This window comes from Saccopteryx bilineata, chromosome X (assembly GCF_036850765.1).
Source record: "Saccopteryx bilineata isolate mSacBil1 chromosome X, mSacBil1_pri_phased_curated, whole genome shotgun sequence".
Taxonomy (NCBI): domain Eukaryota; kingdom Metazoa; phylum Chordata; class Mammalia; order Chiroptera; family Emballonuridae; genus Saccopteryx; species Saccopteryx bilineata.
The window spans coordinates 28069117-28089480 of record NC_089502.1 but is presented as its reverse complement, the minus strand read 5'-3'; positions in this window follow the sequence as shown (position 1 = coordinate 28089480).

The following is a 20364-nucleotide window of genomic DNA, read 5'->3' as shown; positions in this document are numbered from 1 at the left end:
CTCATTAGGGTGTGGCCCCAGGAGTCCAGTGGGTGTGGCCTCTGAGACCCAGAAGTGTGTTCTGCCTGCTCTGGACAGTTTCAACTGAGTCACTGGTGAGGTGGAAGCACCAGTCAGAGACTCAGGAGAGTGGGGGGTAGCTCTGGTCTCAACACCAAAAAACTGAGTCACTGATGTGCCCCCTGCTTCCTGGTCTCTCAGAACAACCCGTCACCATGACTGAGGTAGGAAAGACTTCTGAGGGCCAAGCAGCTGCTTTTTTCCCAGGCTGATGCAACTCAGAAGGGACTGCTCCACCCAAGAAAGATGGTGACTGCAGTACTGGAGAGTGACTCAGCACAGGGGTTTGAGTGTCTGTCCCCCACAGTGTCTCTACCTGGGCCTCCAACTTTATACTCTCCTCACACAACTCCAGTCCTCTCAGTTCTTTCCTGTCAGAGCCCCAGGTAAGTGGCTATGAACCAGGTTTTCTGTGAAGGCCCATTTAGATAGAGTCTGTGTCTGAGAGCTCTGTCTCTTTCTCTCAGACAGAAACCTGACTCTTTTCACAGCTAAATGCTATGTGGGTGCCTCTTCTAGGCTCTGGGCCTGGGGTTGAACACCCACACCTCTCAGAGTGAACCTCCCTGCTGTGAGGGTCCCTCTGGACCCTCTGCCACTGCTTGCTCCTGGGAGTGGGACAGCCCTTTCTGTATATCCACCCTTCCTACCAGTCTCAGTGTGGTTTTTTCTGTGATTCTTGGTTATAGACTCCTCTTAGTTTAGTTCAAAGTTGGTTTTTCAAGATGATTGTTCTTAAATTAAGTTGTAATCCAATTTGTTCCTGGGAGGTGGCAGTTGAAACATCTGCCTACTGCATCGCCATCTTTGTTCTCGTGTCTAAATAGGATTTAAAAGAGCACAATAGATTTCACACATAAGTGAGATATACAGCTGAGATTCATGGACATAAAAAAAGTAAAATGGTTACCAGGGGAGGGAGTGAGGAGAGGGGTGTAAAGAGGGACAAATATATAGTGACTGAAAACGATTTGATTTTGCATGATGGGTATACAATATAATCAACAGTTCAAATGCTGCAAAAATGTTTGCCAGAAATCTGTGTACTCTTATTGATCAATGTCAGCCTGTTAAATTTAATTTTCTGTATAAAATTTTTAGAAAGGGCACAATATGTCTGTACCTATTGATCTGAGACTTATTTCGCTACTGATAACTTTTTCTTTCTTTTTTTTTTTTTCTCTTTAGTTTTGGCTTTCTGAAATTTCAGGAGGCTATGTGTACTTCTACCCCATCAATCATTACTTGGCAATGCCTTTCACTATGAAGTGTTGACTTTTTAGTTCAGATTAGTTTTTTCCTTGCATTGCCTCTATTCTTTTATTTTGGAACTTATTTTAAATAGCTGTACTTGTTGAAATCTTCAAGCTATGCTTAGATCATCTTACTTCTTCTCATTATTTCCAGCTTTCTGTCTCTTTTCTCTATGTTCTTGGAAATTTCCACAACTTCATTTTTCAGATTGATAATCATTTCAACCTTGACTATAGTCATCCTCTTCATTGATTAAAAAAAAAAAAACTCAGGAGGCCAATATAATTTTAATGTATAAGACCTCTTTTGTTTTCTGCTTTTCCTTTTATATAGCAGATTGTGCTTTTTGGTGGATGCCATGTATTTTATAATCTGTAAGTGTATGAATTAGAATTTATAAAGTTGTCTTTGGCCTCTGAATTGTTTCTTTATCCTAGTTCTCTTTTCTTGTTTCCATCTTCTTTGGCTGTTCTTTTTGTTGATTTTGATCTTTGACTTTAATATTATTTTCATCAGATGTTTGGTTGCCATTACTGTCCATTCATATCTATGAATAAACAGTTGTATTGATTAGTATAGGTTTTCCCCCTTTGTTATGTAGATTTTTAAAAATTCATTAACCTCTTTTTGAAAGAGTTGGCTGACTTCATTCTATTTAAGTGTGCATGGAATACTAATGGGAAGATCTTTCTATATGGGATTGGAGATCAGGCAGGTTCATTCACAGTGGTCACTCTCATTACCAAAGTAGGGTGTGTTGGAAGTGATTGAATATGTATTATTCGTGAATTAAAACAGTTTATTTTATTATTTCCTATTTCTTTGTCAATTTTGTTACTAAAAGCTCTGAGCTATTTTGCTAAAACGTTCTAACACCCATATTAGAAGTGACCCCTACATTGGCTGACTAATTTTTTTTACTACTTTTATTATAAGTTTGCCTTTGTCAGTGAAAAAAATGTGAGTTTTTTTGACAGAGACAGAGAAAGAGTCAGAGACAGAGACAGATAGGGATAGACAGACAGGAAGGGAGAGAGATGAGAAGCATCAATTCTTTGTTATGGCACTTGAGTTGTTCATTGATTGCTTTCTCATATGTGCCTTGACTGGGGGGGGCTACAGCAGAGCAAGTGACCCCTTCTTCAAGCCAGTGACCTTGGGCTTCAAGCCAGCAACCTTTAGGCTCAAGCTGGGGTTTTGAACCTGGGTTATCTGCATTCCAGTCTGATGCTTTATCTACTGCGCCACCACCTGGGCAGCCAGTGAAAAAATTTTTAAGTCAATTTTTTTCTTTGTGATATTTTCTTATTCATATTTCTGATTTTTTTCCTTTTTCTTGAGGAATTCCCTTTAATATTTCTTGAAATACTTGTTTGTTGGTGATGAACTTAGCTTTTTCTTGTCTAAAATGACTGGCTACTGTTTGTTTATTTATTTATTTTTAAATTTATTTGGGTGACATTGCTCAATAAAATTATATAGCTTTCAGGTGTACAATTCTATAGTATGTCATCTGAATAGTGTACTGTGTGTTCACCACCTAAAGTGAGGTCTCCTTCCATTCCCACTTATCCCCCCATAACCTTTTCTACCTCCCCCACTCCTCACTGTTTAGATCAGGGGTCTCAAACTCAACTCAGCATGTGGGACGCAGAGCAAGATCACAGCCATTAGGAGGGCCGCACTAGGTCTACAAAAGGCAACTGTTATGCAACACTTTTCTCACTGCAGTTGAAAACAAAAAAAAATCAGTACAACAAGCACAATCATACATGCAGTTTAACTCAGTGTCACAAAACGACCAGAAACTGTAGTTTGCATCACAACTGCTATTAACTAAGCTAATATCTAGCTAGGATGCTAGAGAAATGAAAAATACAAGTAGGCCCCTAGGCTTACTTAATTTTATCCAAAATATTTTGAACTTCGTGGATTAGTCTGCGGGCCACACAAAATTGTTCGGCGGGCCATGCGGCCCGCGGGCCGCAAGTTTGAGACCCCTGGTTTAGATGATAAGGTCTTTACAATTTTTCCTAGGGGAGTGGTTCTTGAAGTGTGGTTTCCAGACCAGCATCGTCAGTATCATCTGAAAACTTTGTAAAAATGAAAATTCTTAAGTTATATCTCAGACCCACTGAACAAGAAATTTTAGGGTATGAATCCCAAAAATCTTTGTTTTAAGTTTTTGAGGTGATTCTGATGCACATTCAAGTTTGAAAACCACTGTCCTATCTGCTGGTGCCTGTTGTTCTTCCTCCCTCCCTTCCTTCCTTCCATTCTTCCTTTTCCTTCCTTACTTCTTTCCTTCCTTCCTTCCTTCCCTCCCTCCTTCCTTCCTTCCTTCCTTCCTTCCTTCCTTCCTTCCTTCCTTCCTTCCTTCCTTCCTTTCTCTTCTTCTTCTTCTTCTTCTTCTTCTTCTTATTATTATTATTATTATTATTATAAGTTCATCTGGGAGGGGACGAACTCCTCCTGGTCCAGGTGTTTTGAATGCAATATTTTAAATGAAATATACTGATGAGTTCTCCTAGATTTAATCTCTACTTTTGGTTTCATTTTCTCCTGTTTAAATTTTCACTTGTGACTCGTTTTAGAAAAACTGTAGTTTTGCAATCCTGGGAAGAGGTTTCATATTTTCTGGTTACCAATCAGGTACCATCTACTTTTTACTTTTGATAAATTACTTAAAGATTGTAACTTTTGCTATTTCTTGGTTTACAGTCTTGAGAAAGGTTTGCTCTTTAAAAAAAAACCTTTCAGTTATTTCAATCACACTTTGACAGTAGAGGTGGGTGTAATATTATTTGCTTTTGTTAAAATGCCTTTCAAATTAAAAACCTTTTCAGCAAATGATCCATTAGGAAATAAAATTGGCTTTGTGATCCTTTTTGATTTATTTTGCAGCATTGTACAAATTCATAGCTCTAGGTAATTGTTAAACATTGAAACAATAGAATAAATAACCATAGCACTGGTTGGACTTTAGAAACCGCTTGGCCCGATACAAGCAGTCCCTGTGTTTCAAAAAAGATAGATTCTGTATGTTTGAAAATATTGAAGTACAGAAAGGTAAAAATTAATAGTATATTAAGACAAACATCTGTCTAAGATGTGTTTAATGGGTAAATGTACCTATTCCAATTTACATACAAATTCAACTAAAGAACAAAGTTGACGGAAATGGCACCGTAAGCAGTGCGTCCGACAGATCTCCCCAAAATCACAACAAATTTATCAACTAGAAACAGAAAAATTTATCCTCGGAGCATTCCGGAGTTCCACACAAACTGAAAGCGAAAAGACTGTTATCACTTGAATCTGAGAGACGAGGGTGTATTCAAGCCGCGGAGGGAGTGCGCCTGTGGTGAGTCAGCCCACACTCGGGAGCGGCGAGCAGCCGCCAGCACGCACCTGGTCTGGTTGCAGAGCAAGCACTGCTAACGTTCCCAGCGGCCCGCGCACTGCGAGTGAGAGTCCCCAGCCACCGGTGCCCGGAGCACCCCATTCGCGCGCGTGCCCTGGGCATTCCACGTGCCCAGAGCGCCCTACTGGCTCACATACCCAGGTTGCCCCATTATCCTGTGCCCGGTGCGCCCCAGCCGCCAGCGGTGGGGCGAGCGGGAAAGGTGCCAGGGCGGTCTTCCCTACTTGGGAGATTCTCTCCATGGGCGGGGCACCTCACCCAGCCATTCAAGCTAACAATCAAGCATTGGGGGAGGGGCACACAGGCAGCCTGAAATCCCTTTGGGAGCACAGCTGCGGACCCAATCACTGAAATTAGCTTAACCCATGAAATCTGCGCACCCATGGGTTCTAATTGATAAGATCTCTCTCAGTTCAGTGATCCAAGACAAGAGGCGTGATATTTTTTAGTGCCTCTCGCTAAAGGAGCAGGGGCAACTTCTGATTGATAGAGCCTCCATATTCAGGGATAAACGCTAACAAGAGGGACTTGGCAGATAATAAGATCTATACTACACTAGTCGCAAGCAGAGACTAGTGCCTCTTCTTCCCAGCCAAAACAGGCTACAAAGTGTGGAAAGCCTGGGTTGAATGGTCCAACTGAATGCTAGATACTGAACAGTCACCTTGACAACAATTGACTCCCACCCCCGCCTGATTACACTGGAGGCTCTGACTGCCAGAGCCTTTCCCAAAGCCTTGCGCTGAGTGGGGATAGAGTGGGGATTTCCTAGCTCTTTGAGCCTCTTACTCCCCAGGCAGAAGCAGTTGCAGCCTTATAGCTGGATCACCAGGCTGCTAATTCATGAAGGGGGGACTAGGAGAGAGACTCCAGGAAAGCAAACTCTCTCATCGTTGGACCCTGCAAATGCCAACAAGCCTTGACTACCAGCAAGACTACAGCCAATTATATGACATTGCGATAGAATCCCATCAACTGCAAATCCCTACCTAAGTGTGACACAGGGGCAGAGCCTGGGGTACAGAGTCACCGACCAGGAAGAGGGAGAGAAAAGAAAAAGGAAGAAGTTAACCTCTCAAAATCAAGAAAAATCCACAGACTTTACAACTTGTTCCACTAATTTTTTTTGGTTGTTGTTTGTTTCTTCTATCTTATTGCCTTTATTATGATTATTTCTATTTCCTACACCTCGGTCCTTCTATTCTCTGCCCATCTTATGCTTCCCTTTTCTTGAACTACACTATGCATGAGTGTTACATTTTATTTCTCTTCTTTATCGTCACCCTCCTTTAAGGTTATACTCCAAAACACACTTAACTCTCACTCTCTCCTCTTTTGTTTTTTTTTTGTTTTGCTTTATTTTGTTTTTTTCTCTTCCTTTTTTTTCTTCCTTCGTTTTTCTCTTTTTCTTAGTTTTTCCTTTCTATTCATTTTTTCTTTTCTCGTTTTAATTTTCCTCCCATTTAATCCTCAATCACGAACAAATTAGTTAATTTGGGACTCAAGGTTTTTTTTTTGGTTTTATTTTTCTTTTTCGCTTTTGTTTTTGTTTTTTCTGTTTGTTTGTTTATTCTTGTGGCATTTTGGGTACTTTTTACGTTGCTTTTTAACTCACTAGCATTCCTCCCAACCCAAGGTCTCCATTGTATTTAGTCTTCGCTCCACTTAATACAACAGATTTTTACATATTATTTTTATTTTTTTCTTTATTATTCTTTTTTTTCTCCTTTTTTCTGGTTCCCTCTTATCCCTCTCATTATATCTCTTAGTTGACCATCACTTACAAGCAAATCATCTTATGTTTGTCTAAGATTTTCTTCCTTTTTTTTTTTTTTTGCATTTAGTAGGTCCCTACTCCCTTTTTTTTTGCCCCTTGAACTCTTCACCCCAAATCAGGCCCTCCATTATAGGCAGTTTTTGTTCCATTTAGCATAATATAATTCACAGGTCATCACGATATTTCCCTGAGGAGGGGAGAAGAAGGAAAGAGAAGAAAGAAAAAAGGGGGAAATAATAAATTATTACTTTTTTTTGTGGGGTGTTTTACCTGTTTTTTTTTACTTTTTACTCTTTATTAATTCTAATTAGTGCTATCAAGAAGACCACCCTCAGATGTCGATAAGAAAGAACAAATAGAATATTATGGATACAAAAGAAAGAGAGGTAACACAAATAGATGTGGAAAAATCTATGGAGAAAAGAGTTAACATATTGGAAGCCTTGGAGCTAAATGACAGAGAATTTAAAATAGAAATCTTAAAAATACTCAGAGATATACAAGAAAACACAGAAAGGCAATTTAGGAAGATCAGAAAACAACTCAATGAACACAAAGAATATATTACCAAGGAAATTGAAACTACAAAAAAAAAATCAAACAGAGATGAAAAACTCAATTTACGACCTGAAAAACGAGGTAACAAGCTTAGCTAACAGAACAGCCCAGATTGAAGATAGGATTAATGAAATAGAAGACAAACAACTTGAGGCACAACAGAGAGAAGAAGAAAGAGACTCAAAAATAATAAAAAACGAGAAAGCCCTACAGGAATTGTCTGACTCCATCAGAAAGAATAACATAAGAATAATAGGTATATCAGAGGGAGAAGAGAAAGAAAATGGAATGGAGAATATACTCAAACAAATAATAGACGAGAACTTCCCAAGCCTGTGGAAAGAACTAAAGCCTCAAATACAAGAAGCAAACAGAACACCGAGTTTTCTTAACCCCAACAAACCCACTCCAAGGCACATCATAATAAAGATGACACAAACCAATGACAAAGAAAAAATTCTCAAGGCAGCCAGGGAAAAGAAGAGTACAACATATAAAGGAAGGCCTATTAGATTATCATCAGATTTCTCAGCAGAAACTCTACAAGCTAGAAGAGAGTGGACCCCAATATTTAAAGCCCTGAAAGAGAGGAACTTTCAGCCAAGAATACTATACCCATCAAAGCTATCCTTCAAGTACGAAGGAGATATAAAAACATTCACAAATACAGAAAAGATGAGAGAATTTATCATCAGAAAGCCTCCACTCCAGGAAATACTAAAGGAGGTTTTCCAACCAGATTCAAAGAACAAAAGAAAACAACACCACAAGTAACAGCTCCACCAAGAACACAATAAAACCAAACTTAAACTGTGACAACAAAGGAAAAAAGGGGGGGGAGAGGATGGAGATTAACAGTAGCAAAAGACTATGAAGTGCAGAAATACTCATAAGATAGGGTACTACAATGAATATGGTAGGTACCCTTTTCATTACTTAATGGTAACCACCCTTAAAAAAACCACCACAAAAACACTTGACTTAAAAAAGGTAGCAACAGAGGAAAGAAGTATGGAACACAAAGAAAAACAAATGATAGAAAAACAAAAGCGAAGAATCAAACAAGATACAAAACTAACAGAAAGCAATTTATAAAATGGCAGTAAGGAACCCACAAGTGTCAATAATTACACTAAATGTAAATGGATTAAACTTTCCAATAAAAAGTCACAGAGCAGCAGAATGGATTAAAAAAGAAAATCCAACTATATGCTGCCTACAAGAAACACATCTAAGCAATAAGGATAAAAACAAATTCAAAGTGAAAGGCTGGAAAACAATACTCCAAGCAAACAACACCCAAAAAAAAGCAGGTGTAGCAATACTCATATCTAATAATGCTGACTACAAGACAGAAAAAGTACTCAGAGACAAAAATGGTCATTTCATAATGATTAAGGGGAAGTTGAATCAAGAAGACATAACAATCCTTACTATATATGCACCAAACTAAGGAGCACCAAAATATATAAGACAGCTACTTATTGACCTTAAAACAAAAACTAACAAAAATACAATCATACTTGGAGACCTCAATACACCGCTGACGGCTCTAGATCGGTCATCCAAACAGAGAATCAATAAAGTTATAGTGGCCTTAAACAAAATACTAAAACACCTGGATATGATAGACATCTACAGGACACTTCATCCCAAAGCGACAGAGTACACATTTTTCTCTAGTGTACATGGAACATTCTCAAGAATTGACCATATGTTGGGCCACAAAGACAATATCAGCAAATTTAGAAAAATTGAAATTGTACCAAGCATATTTTCTGATCATAAAGCCTTGAAACTAGAATTCAACTGCAAAAAAGAGGGGGAAAAGCCCTAAAAAATGTGGAAACTAAACAACATACTTCTAAAAAATGAATGGGTCAAAGAAGAAATAAGCGCAGAGATCAAAAGATATATATACAGACAAATGAAAATGAAAATACGACATATCAGAATCTCTGGGATGCAGCAAAAGCAGTAATAAGAGGAAAGTTCATATCACTTCAGGCATATATGAACAAACAAGAGAGAGCCGAAGTAAACCACTTAACTTCACACCTTAAGGAACTAGAAAAAGAAGAGCAAAGACAACCCAAAACCAGCCGAAGAAAAGAGATAATAAAAATCAGAGCAGAAATAAATGAAATAGAGAACAGAAAAACTATAGAAAAAATTAATAGAACAAGGAGCTGGTTCTTTGAAAAGATAAACAAAATTGACAAACCCTTGGCAAGGAAAAAAGGCACAGGACTCAAATAAATAAAATCCAAAATGAAAGAGGAGAGATCACCACAGACATCATAGATATACAAAGAATTATTGTACAATACTATGAAAAACTATATGCCACCAAATACAACAATCTAGAAGAAATGGATAAATTCCTAGAACAATACAACCTTCCTAGACTGAGTCAAGAAGAAGCAGAAAGCCTAAACAGACCAATCAGCAGGGAGGAAATAGAAAAAACTATTAAAAACCTCCCCAAAAATAAAAGTCCAGGCCCAGACGGTTATACTAGTGAATTCTATCAAACATTCAAAGAAGACTTGGTTCCTATTCTACTCAAAGTCTTCCAAAAAATTGAAGAAGAAGCAATACTTCCAAACACATTTTATGAGGCCAACATAACCCTCATACCAAAACCTGGCAAGGATGGCACAAAGAAAGAAAACTACAGACCAATATCTCTAATGAATACAGATGCTAAAATACTAAACAAAATACTGGCAAACCGAATACAACAACATATTAAAAAAATAATACATCATGATCAAGTGGGATTCATCCCAGAATCTCAAGGATGGTTCAACATACATAAAACGGTTAACGTAATACAGCATATCAACAAAACAAAGAACAAAAACCACATGATCTTATCAATAGACGCAGAAAAGGCTTTCGATAAAATACAACACAATTTTATGTTTAAGACTCTCAACAAATTGAGTATAGAAGGAAAATATCTCAACATGATAAAGGCCATATATGATAAACCATCAGCCAACATCATATTAAACGGCACAAAACTGAGGACTTTCTACCTTAAATCAGGAACAAGACAGGATTGTCCACTCTCTCCACTCTTATTTAATGTGGTGCTAGAAGTTCTGGCCAGAGCAATCAGACAAGACAAAGAAATAAAAGGCATCCATATCGGAAAAGAAGAAGTAAAGGTATCACTTTTTGCTGATGATATGATCCTATACATCGAAAATCCGAAGGACTCCACAAAAAGATTATTAGAAACAATAAACCAATACAGTAAGGTCGTAGGATACAAAATTAACATACAAAAGTCCATAGCCTTTCCGTATGCCAACAATAAAATATTAGAAAACGAACTCAAAAAAATAATCCCCTTCACGATTGCAACAACAAAAAAAAATACCTAGGAATAAACATAACAAAGAATGTAAAGGACCTATATAATGAAAATTACAAAGCATTGTTAAGGGAAATCGAAAAAGATACAATGAGATGGAAAAATATTCCTTGTTCTTGGATAGGAAGAATAAATATAATCAAAATTGCCATATTACCCAAAGCAATATACAAATTTAATGCAATTCCCATCAAAATTCCTATGAGATTTTTTAAAGAAATGGAACAAAAAATCATCAGATTTATATGGAAGTATAAAAAACCCCGAATAGCCAAAACAATCCTAAGGAAAAAGAATGAAGCTGGAGGCATTACAATACCTGACTTTAAACTATATTATAGGGCCACGATAATCAAAACAGCATGGTATTGGCAGAAAAATAGACACTCAGACCAATGGAACAGAATAGAAAGCCCAGAAATAAAACCACATATATATGGTCAAATAATCTTTGATAAAGGGGCCAACAACACACAATGGAGAAAAGAAAGCCTCTTCAACAAATGGTGTTGGGAAAACTGGAAAGCCACATTCAAAAGAATGAAACTCTACTACAGCCTGTCCCCGTGTACTAAAATTAATTCAAAATGGATCAAAGACCTAAATATAAGACCTGAAACAATAAAGTACATAGAAGAAGACATAGGTACTAAAATCATGGACCTGGGTTTTAAAGAACATTTTATGAACTTGACTCCAATGGCAAGAGAAGTGAAGGCAAAGATAAATGAATGGGACTACATCAGAATAAAAAGTTTTTGCTCAGCAAGAGAAACTGACAACAAAATAAGCAGACAGCCAACTAAATGGGAACTGATATTTTCAAACGACAGCTCAGATAAGGGCCTAATATCCAAAATTTACAAAGAACTCATAAAACTCAACAACAAACAAACAAACAATCCAATAAAAATGGGAAGAGGACATGAACAGACACTTCTCCCAAGAAGAAATACAAATGGCCAACAGATATATGAAAAGATGCTCAGCTTCATTAGTTATTAGAGAAATGCAAATCAAAACTACAATGAGATACCATCTCACCCCTGTTAGAATAGCTATTATCAACAAGACGGATAATAGCAAATGTTGGAGAGGCTGTGGAGAAAAAGGAACCCTCATTCACTGTTGGTGGGACTGTAAAGTAGTACAACCATTATGGAGGAAAGTATGGTGGTTCCTCAAAAAACTGCAAATAGAACTACCTTATGACCCAGCAATCCCTCTACTGGGTATATATCCCAAAACCTCAGAAACATTGATATGTAAAGACACATGTAGCCCCATGTTCATTGCAGCACTGTTCACAGTGGCCAAGACATGGAAACAACCAAAAAGCCCTTCAATAGAAGACTGGATAAAGAAGATGTGGCACATATACACTATGGAATACTACTCAGCCATAAGAAATGATGACATCGGATCATTTACAGCAAAATGGTGGGATCTTGATAACATTATACAGAGTGAAATAAGTAAATCAGAAAAAAACAAGAACTACATGATTCCATACATTGGTGGAACATAAAAACGAGACTAAGAGACATGGACAAGAGTGTGGTGGTTACAAGGGGTGGGGGGAGGCAGGACATGGGAGGGAGGGCGGGAGAGAGTTAGGGGGAGGGGGAGGGGCACAGAGAACTAGATAGAGCGTGGCAGAGGACAATCTGACTTTGGGCGTGGGGTATGCAACATAATTTAATGACAAAATAACCTAGACATGTTTTTTTTGAATATATGTACCCTGATTTATTAATGTCATCCCATTACCATTAATAAAAATTTATTAAAAAAAAAAGAACAAAGTTGCAGAACCTATCTTGTTCATCACCTGGGGACTACCTATATATATACATTTCACATGGGAGGAATCCCAAAGTTAGAAATAGGGAGTAACTTGCCCTATTTCAGATAGCAAGTTATTTCAGAGCTGAGACTAAAACCTAGAATGGACAGTTAATTCTCTGTTTCAGAAGGGAGAACAACCACTTGCTGGCCTGGACAGATTTAACTCTCAAGAATAACTACGTTTTTTGAAGTTTATTTCTTGGAATAGAGTATCTTCTACATTTAGAGTGACCCAACTTTCAGAGAATTGGGCTGTTAAAAGTCACAGAGGGAATTAGCAGATGGTATAAGAAAATTAGAAGGTTTGTTACCAGACTTTATAAATTTGGCATATTTAATAACTTGTCCCAATATATTATGTATGCTATTCATGTATGCTAACCTTTGGTTACAGTGTTTTGTCAATATAAATATATTTTGTGTTATAAGTCGGTCTGAGTGCAGGATTGCATAATTATTACTCCCTGAGAACCCAGTAACTTCCCCTTGTTTCTCATGGCTCTTTTTACTTCATTTCTCCTACTTTTTGTTGTACTCATTTCCTCTGTGCAGAAAGCAGAAGAGGGGGTGGGAATATGGCCAAGATATCAAGAGGTTAATTCTAGTTCTTTTCTAAAACCCTGCCATCCCATCTAGCCTTGGTGATAACTACCTTTTGATCTTCACATTGTCTTTTAAAGTTAAACCATATCAGTCATGCTTTAGAGTGGAAAGGTATATACTATATAAAGGAACAGGTAACTAGAAAAAAGTAGGTAGAGGACCAAAATGAGGGTGTAAGGCCAGTGGCCCTCACTGTAGCCATGCCGGTTCTCATTGGATTTGGGCAAACAGTAAAGGAACAGTGGAGCCAGAAAATGGTGGGCCATTTCGTTTATTAAAGTCTCATAAGGGCAGATGAGTAAGCAGGCAGGAAAGACTGCTTCCTTCTCACTCAGGACTCTCAAAGCCCCGACTAGGTCTCCAGTTCCACACCCCAGACTCATTCTCTGGACTCACCCTCTGAACTCTTCTCAGCTCTCTCTCTCTCTCCCTTTGGATTCTCTCTGCACTCCTCTGCTCAGCAAAATAGGCTGGGGAAAAAAACCCTTCTCCAGCAAACAGTCACCCCTCCCTAGCAGGAAGGTAACATGCAATTTGCAATCTGCCTCCCTGAGGAAAGCACCAGCAGCCTTCCATAGACTATACATACATGGCCCTGCCCCAATACAAGTGAGAAAACCTAAAAAAAATATTTGTTTACCCAACATTCCACCCCTTTTGCTCATTTCACAATCTACATCATAGGTATCCCTGTGTGAGGAATGAAGTACAAACAAACAAACTATAGAAACAGCACAAGTTATACAATTGCAACAATTACAAAGGTGCCCTTCATGTCTTCCTGAGCACTCTGCCCAAGATGCAAACTGGAGGCCCATCTCTAGCCCCCTACTTGATGGTTGGTGGGAGGGTCTGTATATTCCAGGGCTGTGTCCAGGAAAACCTTAAAGTGTCCTTGGTGCAGGAGGGCCTCCACCAGAGCTGTCCCTTCCCCACCAGCATCTCTTACACTGTCCAAAGTGGCATGTTCATTACAATAAGGGAGCCAGTGCCACCCTCTGGTTACAGTCCAGGAGTCAGTCTGTGATAGACAGCCCAGTTGTCTGTGCAAATCACCAAGGTCAAGGTCCATTACAGGCAACTAGGTTCAAATAGGGCCTCAGACCTCCCCCCTCATCCCTTCCTTCACAGCAGCTCTGAAGATGCTGCCCCACGGAGGAGTGCATGGCAACAGTGGCCAACATCTCCACCTCTGCTCTAGAGAGCATGATACCATTCACCCCTATACCCCACAATTGCAGCAAGCCTACCCACGGCTCAGTAGGTCCTCTTTGCTGCTGGGTTATTATCTTTTGGATTACCACTGGCTGGGCTCTGACTGTGCAGATGGCAGCTTCAGCCCGAGCCTCCTCATCCTCAGAAGAGGAGTTGGAAAGTCTTTCTCCCACTGAATCAGAGCCCCTCCACCTGCACAGCTGGTTCCTGCAGCTGCTGGCTCCAGCTTGGAGCTGAACCCACAGTTGTTCCTTCAATAACTGCTGCTGCCATTGTTTAACTTCCAGGGCAAACTGCAACTCACAAACGTATAGATTGTTCCAGTTCCTGGTGCTGTCAGTGCTCAGCAGCTCTTGAACCTGGTTGGCCTCCTTTTCCAGCACTCACTCTAGTTCCAAGATCTACATCTCTTTCTCCTGTGACTATTCCAGCTCTTGCCATTGCTGCTGCTCAGTTTGCAGAGCTCAGGCAGCCTCTTGCACCGAGTTCTTGGTTTCCTCTGACAGTGCTGTAAAAAGCAGCTAGCCAACAGTCCCCAAAAGGAGAGCCATGGAGAACCATACACTGGAGAGCAACAACCAGCCCTCTACCTCACCCCTGAAGGGTGGCTGCGGATCCATACCAATCTGATCTGAATCCTGTTGAGTGCGCCAGATGTAAGGCGAATGACCCTCACTGTAGCCATGCAGGTTCTCATTGGATTTGAGCAGACAGTAAAGGAACAGTAAAGCCAGAAAATAGTGGGCCATTCTGTTTATGAAAGTCTTGTAAAGGCGGACGAGCAAACAGGCAGGGAATACCACTTCTCTCTCACTCAGGGCACCCAAAGCCCTTACTTGGTCTTTGGTTCCAAACCCTAGACTTGTTCTCTGGACTCAGCCTCTGGACTCCTCTCAGTTCTCTCTCTCTCCCTCTGGATTCTCTCTGCACTCCTCTGCCCAGCAAAACAGGCTAGGGTAAAAACCTCTTCTCCAGCAAACAATAGCAAACAATCACTCCTCCCTAACAGGAAGGCAACCTGCAATTTGCAATCTGCTGCCCTGAGGGCAAGCACCTGCAGCCTTCCATAGACTACAAACACATGGCGCTGCCCCAATATAAGTGAGAAACCCCCCCAAACCCCAAAACATTTGTTTACCCATCAGCGGGAAGAACACAGCCATTCTTAAAGTGGGATAGGCACAGACTATTGTCCTATAATAATAATCAGTAAACTGAAATATTTGCCCTGAAATAGCAGTGTATAAGCACAGAGACATCATCAGTCAGATTTATTTTTTTCACTCATGTTTTAATACAACAAACTTCTCAGAGAAATTGTGAGAAGAAAATAACAGTAGTCATCTTTTCTCTGTAAATGAACTCAAGAAAAGACTTTTTCTGTTCTGGGTCATAGTTATACCCAAAGTAGGGAAAATCCAAAGGAATGTCTTGGAGAGGGAAATTTTTTCTTGACTCTTCTAGTTTCTTTGATTGTTTAATGGAATAAATGAGCATAAAACAGATTAGCAGCAGAAAAACACATTTAATTACTTATGTATGGGCGCCCCATATGAATATGAAACCACCAGGTAAGCAGGTTTAAATGCTCTTCTGAGATAAGGAGAAAGGACTGAAGTCTCACACTTCAAAGGGTAGGAAAACAATTTATAGGACCATAAGAAGGGCAAATGCTTTTTAAACAAATGTTTGCCATTCAATGTAAAGACAATGGGACCCAGGAATTTGATTTCCAGGGTCTACCAGTACACCCTACCCCTGCACCTACCACACTTAGCCCATATTCTTTTTAGTTACTGTAGGCCAAGTAGTCGCGGCCATCACCATCATGCCATGCACATGCTGGTTCCCATTAGATTCAGACAGATGGTAAAGAAACTGTGGAGCCAAAACCTGGTGGGTCATTCCTTTATTTTAGCCTTGTACCCAGCCAGCGAGAAATACAAAGAGGGAAAACACTTCCTTTTCCATTCAGGGCCACCAAAGCCACTGACACATCCGAGTTTTCCTAGAATCAAAGGCCCCCACTAGTCTAAGCCACCTCTGGTTTCTCATCTGCCAATAGGGCTTCTTACTCTGCAAAACTGGCTTCTCTCTTCTTCCCTTCAATCTTGACTTCTTCACAAACTTTTCTTGGCATGAAAACCCCTCTTCAGCAAAATTAGCATAACAAAGCCCCTTCCCAAGCAGGAAGGTAATTAGCAGTTTCACCAGGCAGTGCCATTCATGGGCAACAGCCACTTTTAACAATACAAGTGAGCAAACTTAGAAAATACAGATTTTGCAAACTCATTTGCCCAACATTTACTTATGGTGATAATTGTCTTCCTGGACCAGGAAAGGGCTGTAAAGTCTTGCCCAAAATCTAGCTCACAGATTCCTTAAGATTACTTATCAAGGAAAATGCAAATCTTTAAAGTCTTCTCCACAAATTGTAAAAAACTTCAACTGAATTTATGAACTAACTTATTCTAACTTATTTTTAATTAGTGAGTTTTATACTATTACATTCGATTTATAGCTAAAATTTTTAAATGAAATCTATAAGATCTGTTTGTGTCTTTGTTTATTTATATTATAGATGTATGTTTCTACCTTCAGATAATATTGCCAAAATTATTATTTTTAAAATTTTTTGACAGAGACAGAGTCAGAGAGGGACAGCTAAGGACAGACAGACAGGAAAAGAGAGAGATGAGAAGCATCAATTCTTCCTTACAGCACCTTAGATATTCACTGATTGCTTTCTCATATATGCCTTGAACAGGGAGAGGGCTACAGCAGAGTGAATGACCCCTTGCTCAATCCAGCAACACTGGGCTTCAAGCCAGTGACCTTTGGGCTCAAGCCAGTGACCATGGGATCACACCTATGATCCTATGCTCAAGCCAGTGACCCCTATGCTCAAGCCGATGATTTTGGAGTTTCAAACCTGGGTCATCCGAGTCCCATTCTGATGCTCTATCCACTGTGCCACAACCTGGTCAGGCACCAAAATTAATTTGTAAAGAGCACATTAACTTACAGCAAAATTTGTCTAAACAGATGCTGGTCTGGCAAAAACTATGAACTCACAAGTCATGATGCTGGTGTGATGCTATAGGGCCCATGACTGTTTTGCCCTATGGCTTCCCTCCTCATGACAAGCAACACAACAGAAAGAGACAAAAAAATTGACCATCCATGGGTGGGAAAGAATCAGTATAAACAAAGAGTACTCATATTAAATCTTTACCAATGTCACTATGCCTAAAGAACTAAAAACAAATATTTTCTCCTTCTAATCTAAATTCAGAAAATGAAAAAAAAAAAAAAAAAACCTCACTACTCTTGTTTTCATCAAACCCTGCAGGTAGAGGTCCAGGAGACTGATGTGGCAATAATTCTTACCTTCTTGTTAGAAGGTCCCAGGAACTCTTAGATGCAGCATTCTTGGAATGAGCAGTATCCAGCCACTGAAATTTATTCTGCTGACTACTAGCTATTGGGGAGAAAAAAAAATTTCATTCTACCCTTCTTGTTTCTTTGGCTGGAATCAAATTAACATAATACAGATTAACAGCAGGAAAAAATTAATTACATATCTATAGGTGTCCCATGAGAGTATGAGACTCACAGGCACTCAGGTAATTGAGGCCTATATGCCATTGTGAAAACTAAGGGTTATATGGGTCTAGGACAGGGGTAGTCAACCTTTTTATACCAACCACCCACTTTTGTATCTCTATTAGTAGTAAAATTTTCTAACTGCCCACCGGTTCCATAGTAATGGTGATTTATAAAGTAGAGAAGTAACTTTACTTTATAAAATTTATAAAGCAGAGTTACAGCAAGTTAAAGCATATAATAATAATTACTTACCAAGAACTTTATGTTGGATTTTCGCTGTTTGGCAGAATAAATCTTTATAAAACAACTTACTATAGTTAAATCTATCTTTTTATTTATACTTTGGTTGCTCTGCTACCACCCACCATGAAAGCTGGAATGTCTACTAGTGGGCAGTAGGGGCCAGGTTGACTACCACTGGTCTAGGACATCAAAGGGAGAAAGACAATTTATAGGAATATAAGAACAAGTGTTTGGTAAACAAATGTTTGCCATGTCATACAAAGGTAACGTGGTACTAGAATTTTATCTCCTGGCCATGCTGAACTCCCCTCCAAATTACTACATAACTTAGCCCATATTGTTTTTAGTTCTCTCTCATGATAGTTCTCTTGCTGGACCAAGCCTTCTATCTAAATTTTTTCAGGTCATTAAGTGAAAGGTAAAAGTTTTTCTTGAATCTGCTGGGTCTTGATTGCTTTCAGCTCAAAATTATCTACATGACAAAGTGGCACATTTTAGGAAGGCTTTTTATGAACCCCTTCACATCTTGAAGCAGCAAAAACAAACCAATGAGGAAAGGGATGAAAGCTAGGATTTAAGGGCCATAGAAAGATTTTGACATGTATATTCTATTGACCTATGAGCAATAAATAAATCGGTATATGAAATACCAATTGTTAATCATTTTTAAGCCAGGGGTGGTTAAGTCAGTTGGTTAGAGGGTCATCCTGTTACACAAAAGTTGTGGGTTTGATCCCCAGCCAGGGCACATACAAAAGTCAACCAATGAATGCATAAATAAATGGAACAATGAAATGATGTTTCTCTCTCTCTCTCTCTCTCTCTTTCTCTCTCCCTCCCTCCCTCCCTCCCTCCCTCCCTCCCTCCCTCCCTCCCTCCCATCTCTCCCCTTTCCTCCTTCCCTCCCTTTCTTTTTCTTTAAAAACCAATAAATAAAAAAATATTTTAAAAGTTTGTTTTTAAGCAGATAAACTGATTTGTCAAATACCTTATATGGAATTCCAATATGAAATAAATTAAGAAATAATGAAACAAGAGCTTCTCTGGTTGAAGCATCTCCACAAGACACAATTTGGGAAACTCTGGGTTAAAACATTTGTTTTTGAAATGTAGTATTATTGCCTTGGAGGTAGAAAATATTAAGCTATGTTTCAATAATACTTTTAGAAAAATTAAATTACATCTGGAATATCATGTTTACTTCTGGGAACTATACTTTAAAAGGTGCATAGAAAACCCATTTCATGTAGAGTAGGATTTCTGGACATCAGTATTTCAAAATGGAACTGAGATTTTGAATCAAAGATCTTTAATTCAAGTTTTGCCTGTACCATTTATTACCTGGGTGACCTTGGGCAGTTTGTCTCTCTGAGGTATAATTTCCTTATCTTTTGTAAAGGAGCTATGTCTCCCTAAATTATATATCTCTTTGGTATAAGGATTATCTTGAATTGATTATTTTAGTAAATAGCAGAAGTAGTGAATCTCATATAACTAAGTAGAAATTACTTTTTTGAAAGGAACATTTATATTTATAAGGGATATCTCCCTTTGTAAGAGTGTCTCCATCTCTGTACTAGGAAGATCTAGGAACTAAAAATCTCTAGAAACTTATCAATGGAGAAGGCAAACACCTATATCTGCATAAAAACCATAGCCTTTTTTACTGTGCTGTGCCTGATAACCTTTTATAAATGCCCCCCCCCCATCAACTTTTGTATTTAGCTGGAAATATGTAAGGTGGTGGTTTGGCCCATTTGGGGTGAGTTACTCAGTTTTCCAGATATCTTCCATGTATACATGTTATTAAACTTCTGGGTTTTTTTTTTTTTTCAATGTTAATCTGTCTTCCCAGCCAAGAACCTATAAGGGTAAAGGGCAAGTTATTTTTTCCTTATGCCTGCTTTATTCCTTGGGAGGCTGGCCTTTATTGACTGCATTAATGAGCTCCCTTTCCCTCTTGCTTTTGTGATTGGGTTTAGTCAATGGAAGGTACCAACAGGAAGTTGAGAGTAAGAAAAAACAGAGATTGTGACATCTATTCCAGACTTCTTTCAAGTGTAGTTTAAAATTTGATTTGTACCTCTACTGAATATTTCAGCTCATGTCTAGTAGTTCTCCCCTGAAGTTCTTTACAGGTTCTGGCTATGCCTCTTCAGGTAAGGATCGTGGTAAAGTCTCCTGGTCTCTGTTGGTAGCCCTGGAATGATTCATCTTTCTTTTTTGATTTCCCTTAATATTTCTTACAAGAGTATAAATAGTCCTTTTATTAACTTCTTCTGAGTGTTCCATCTGTTTTGGGGGGAGAGTTAGGGGATCTCGGATTAATTTAGTATGAGAAAAAGGTACCACATTTATAGAATATGTTTGTATCTTTGGGCACTATTC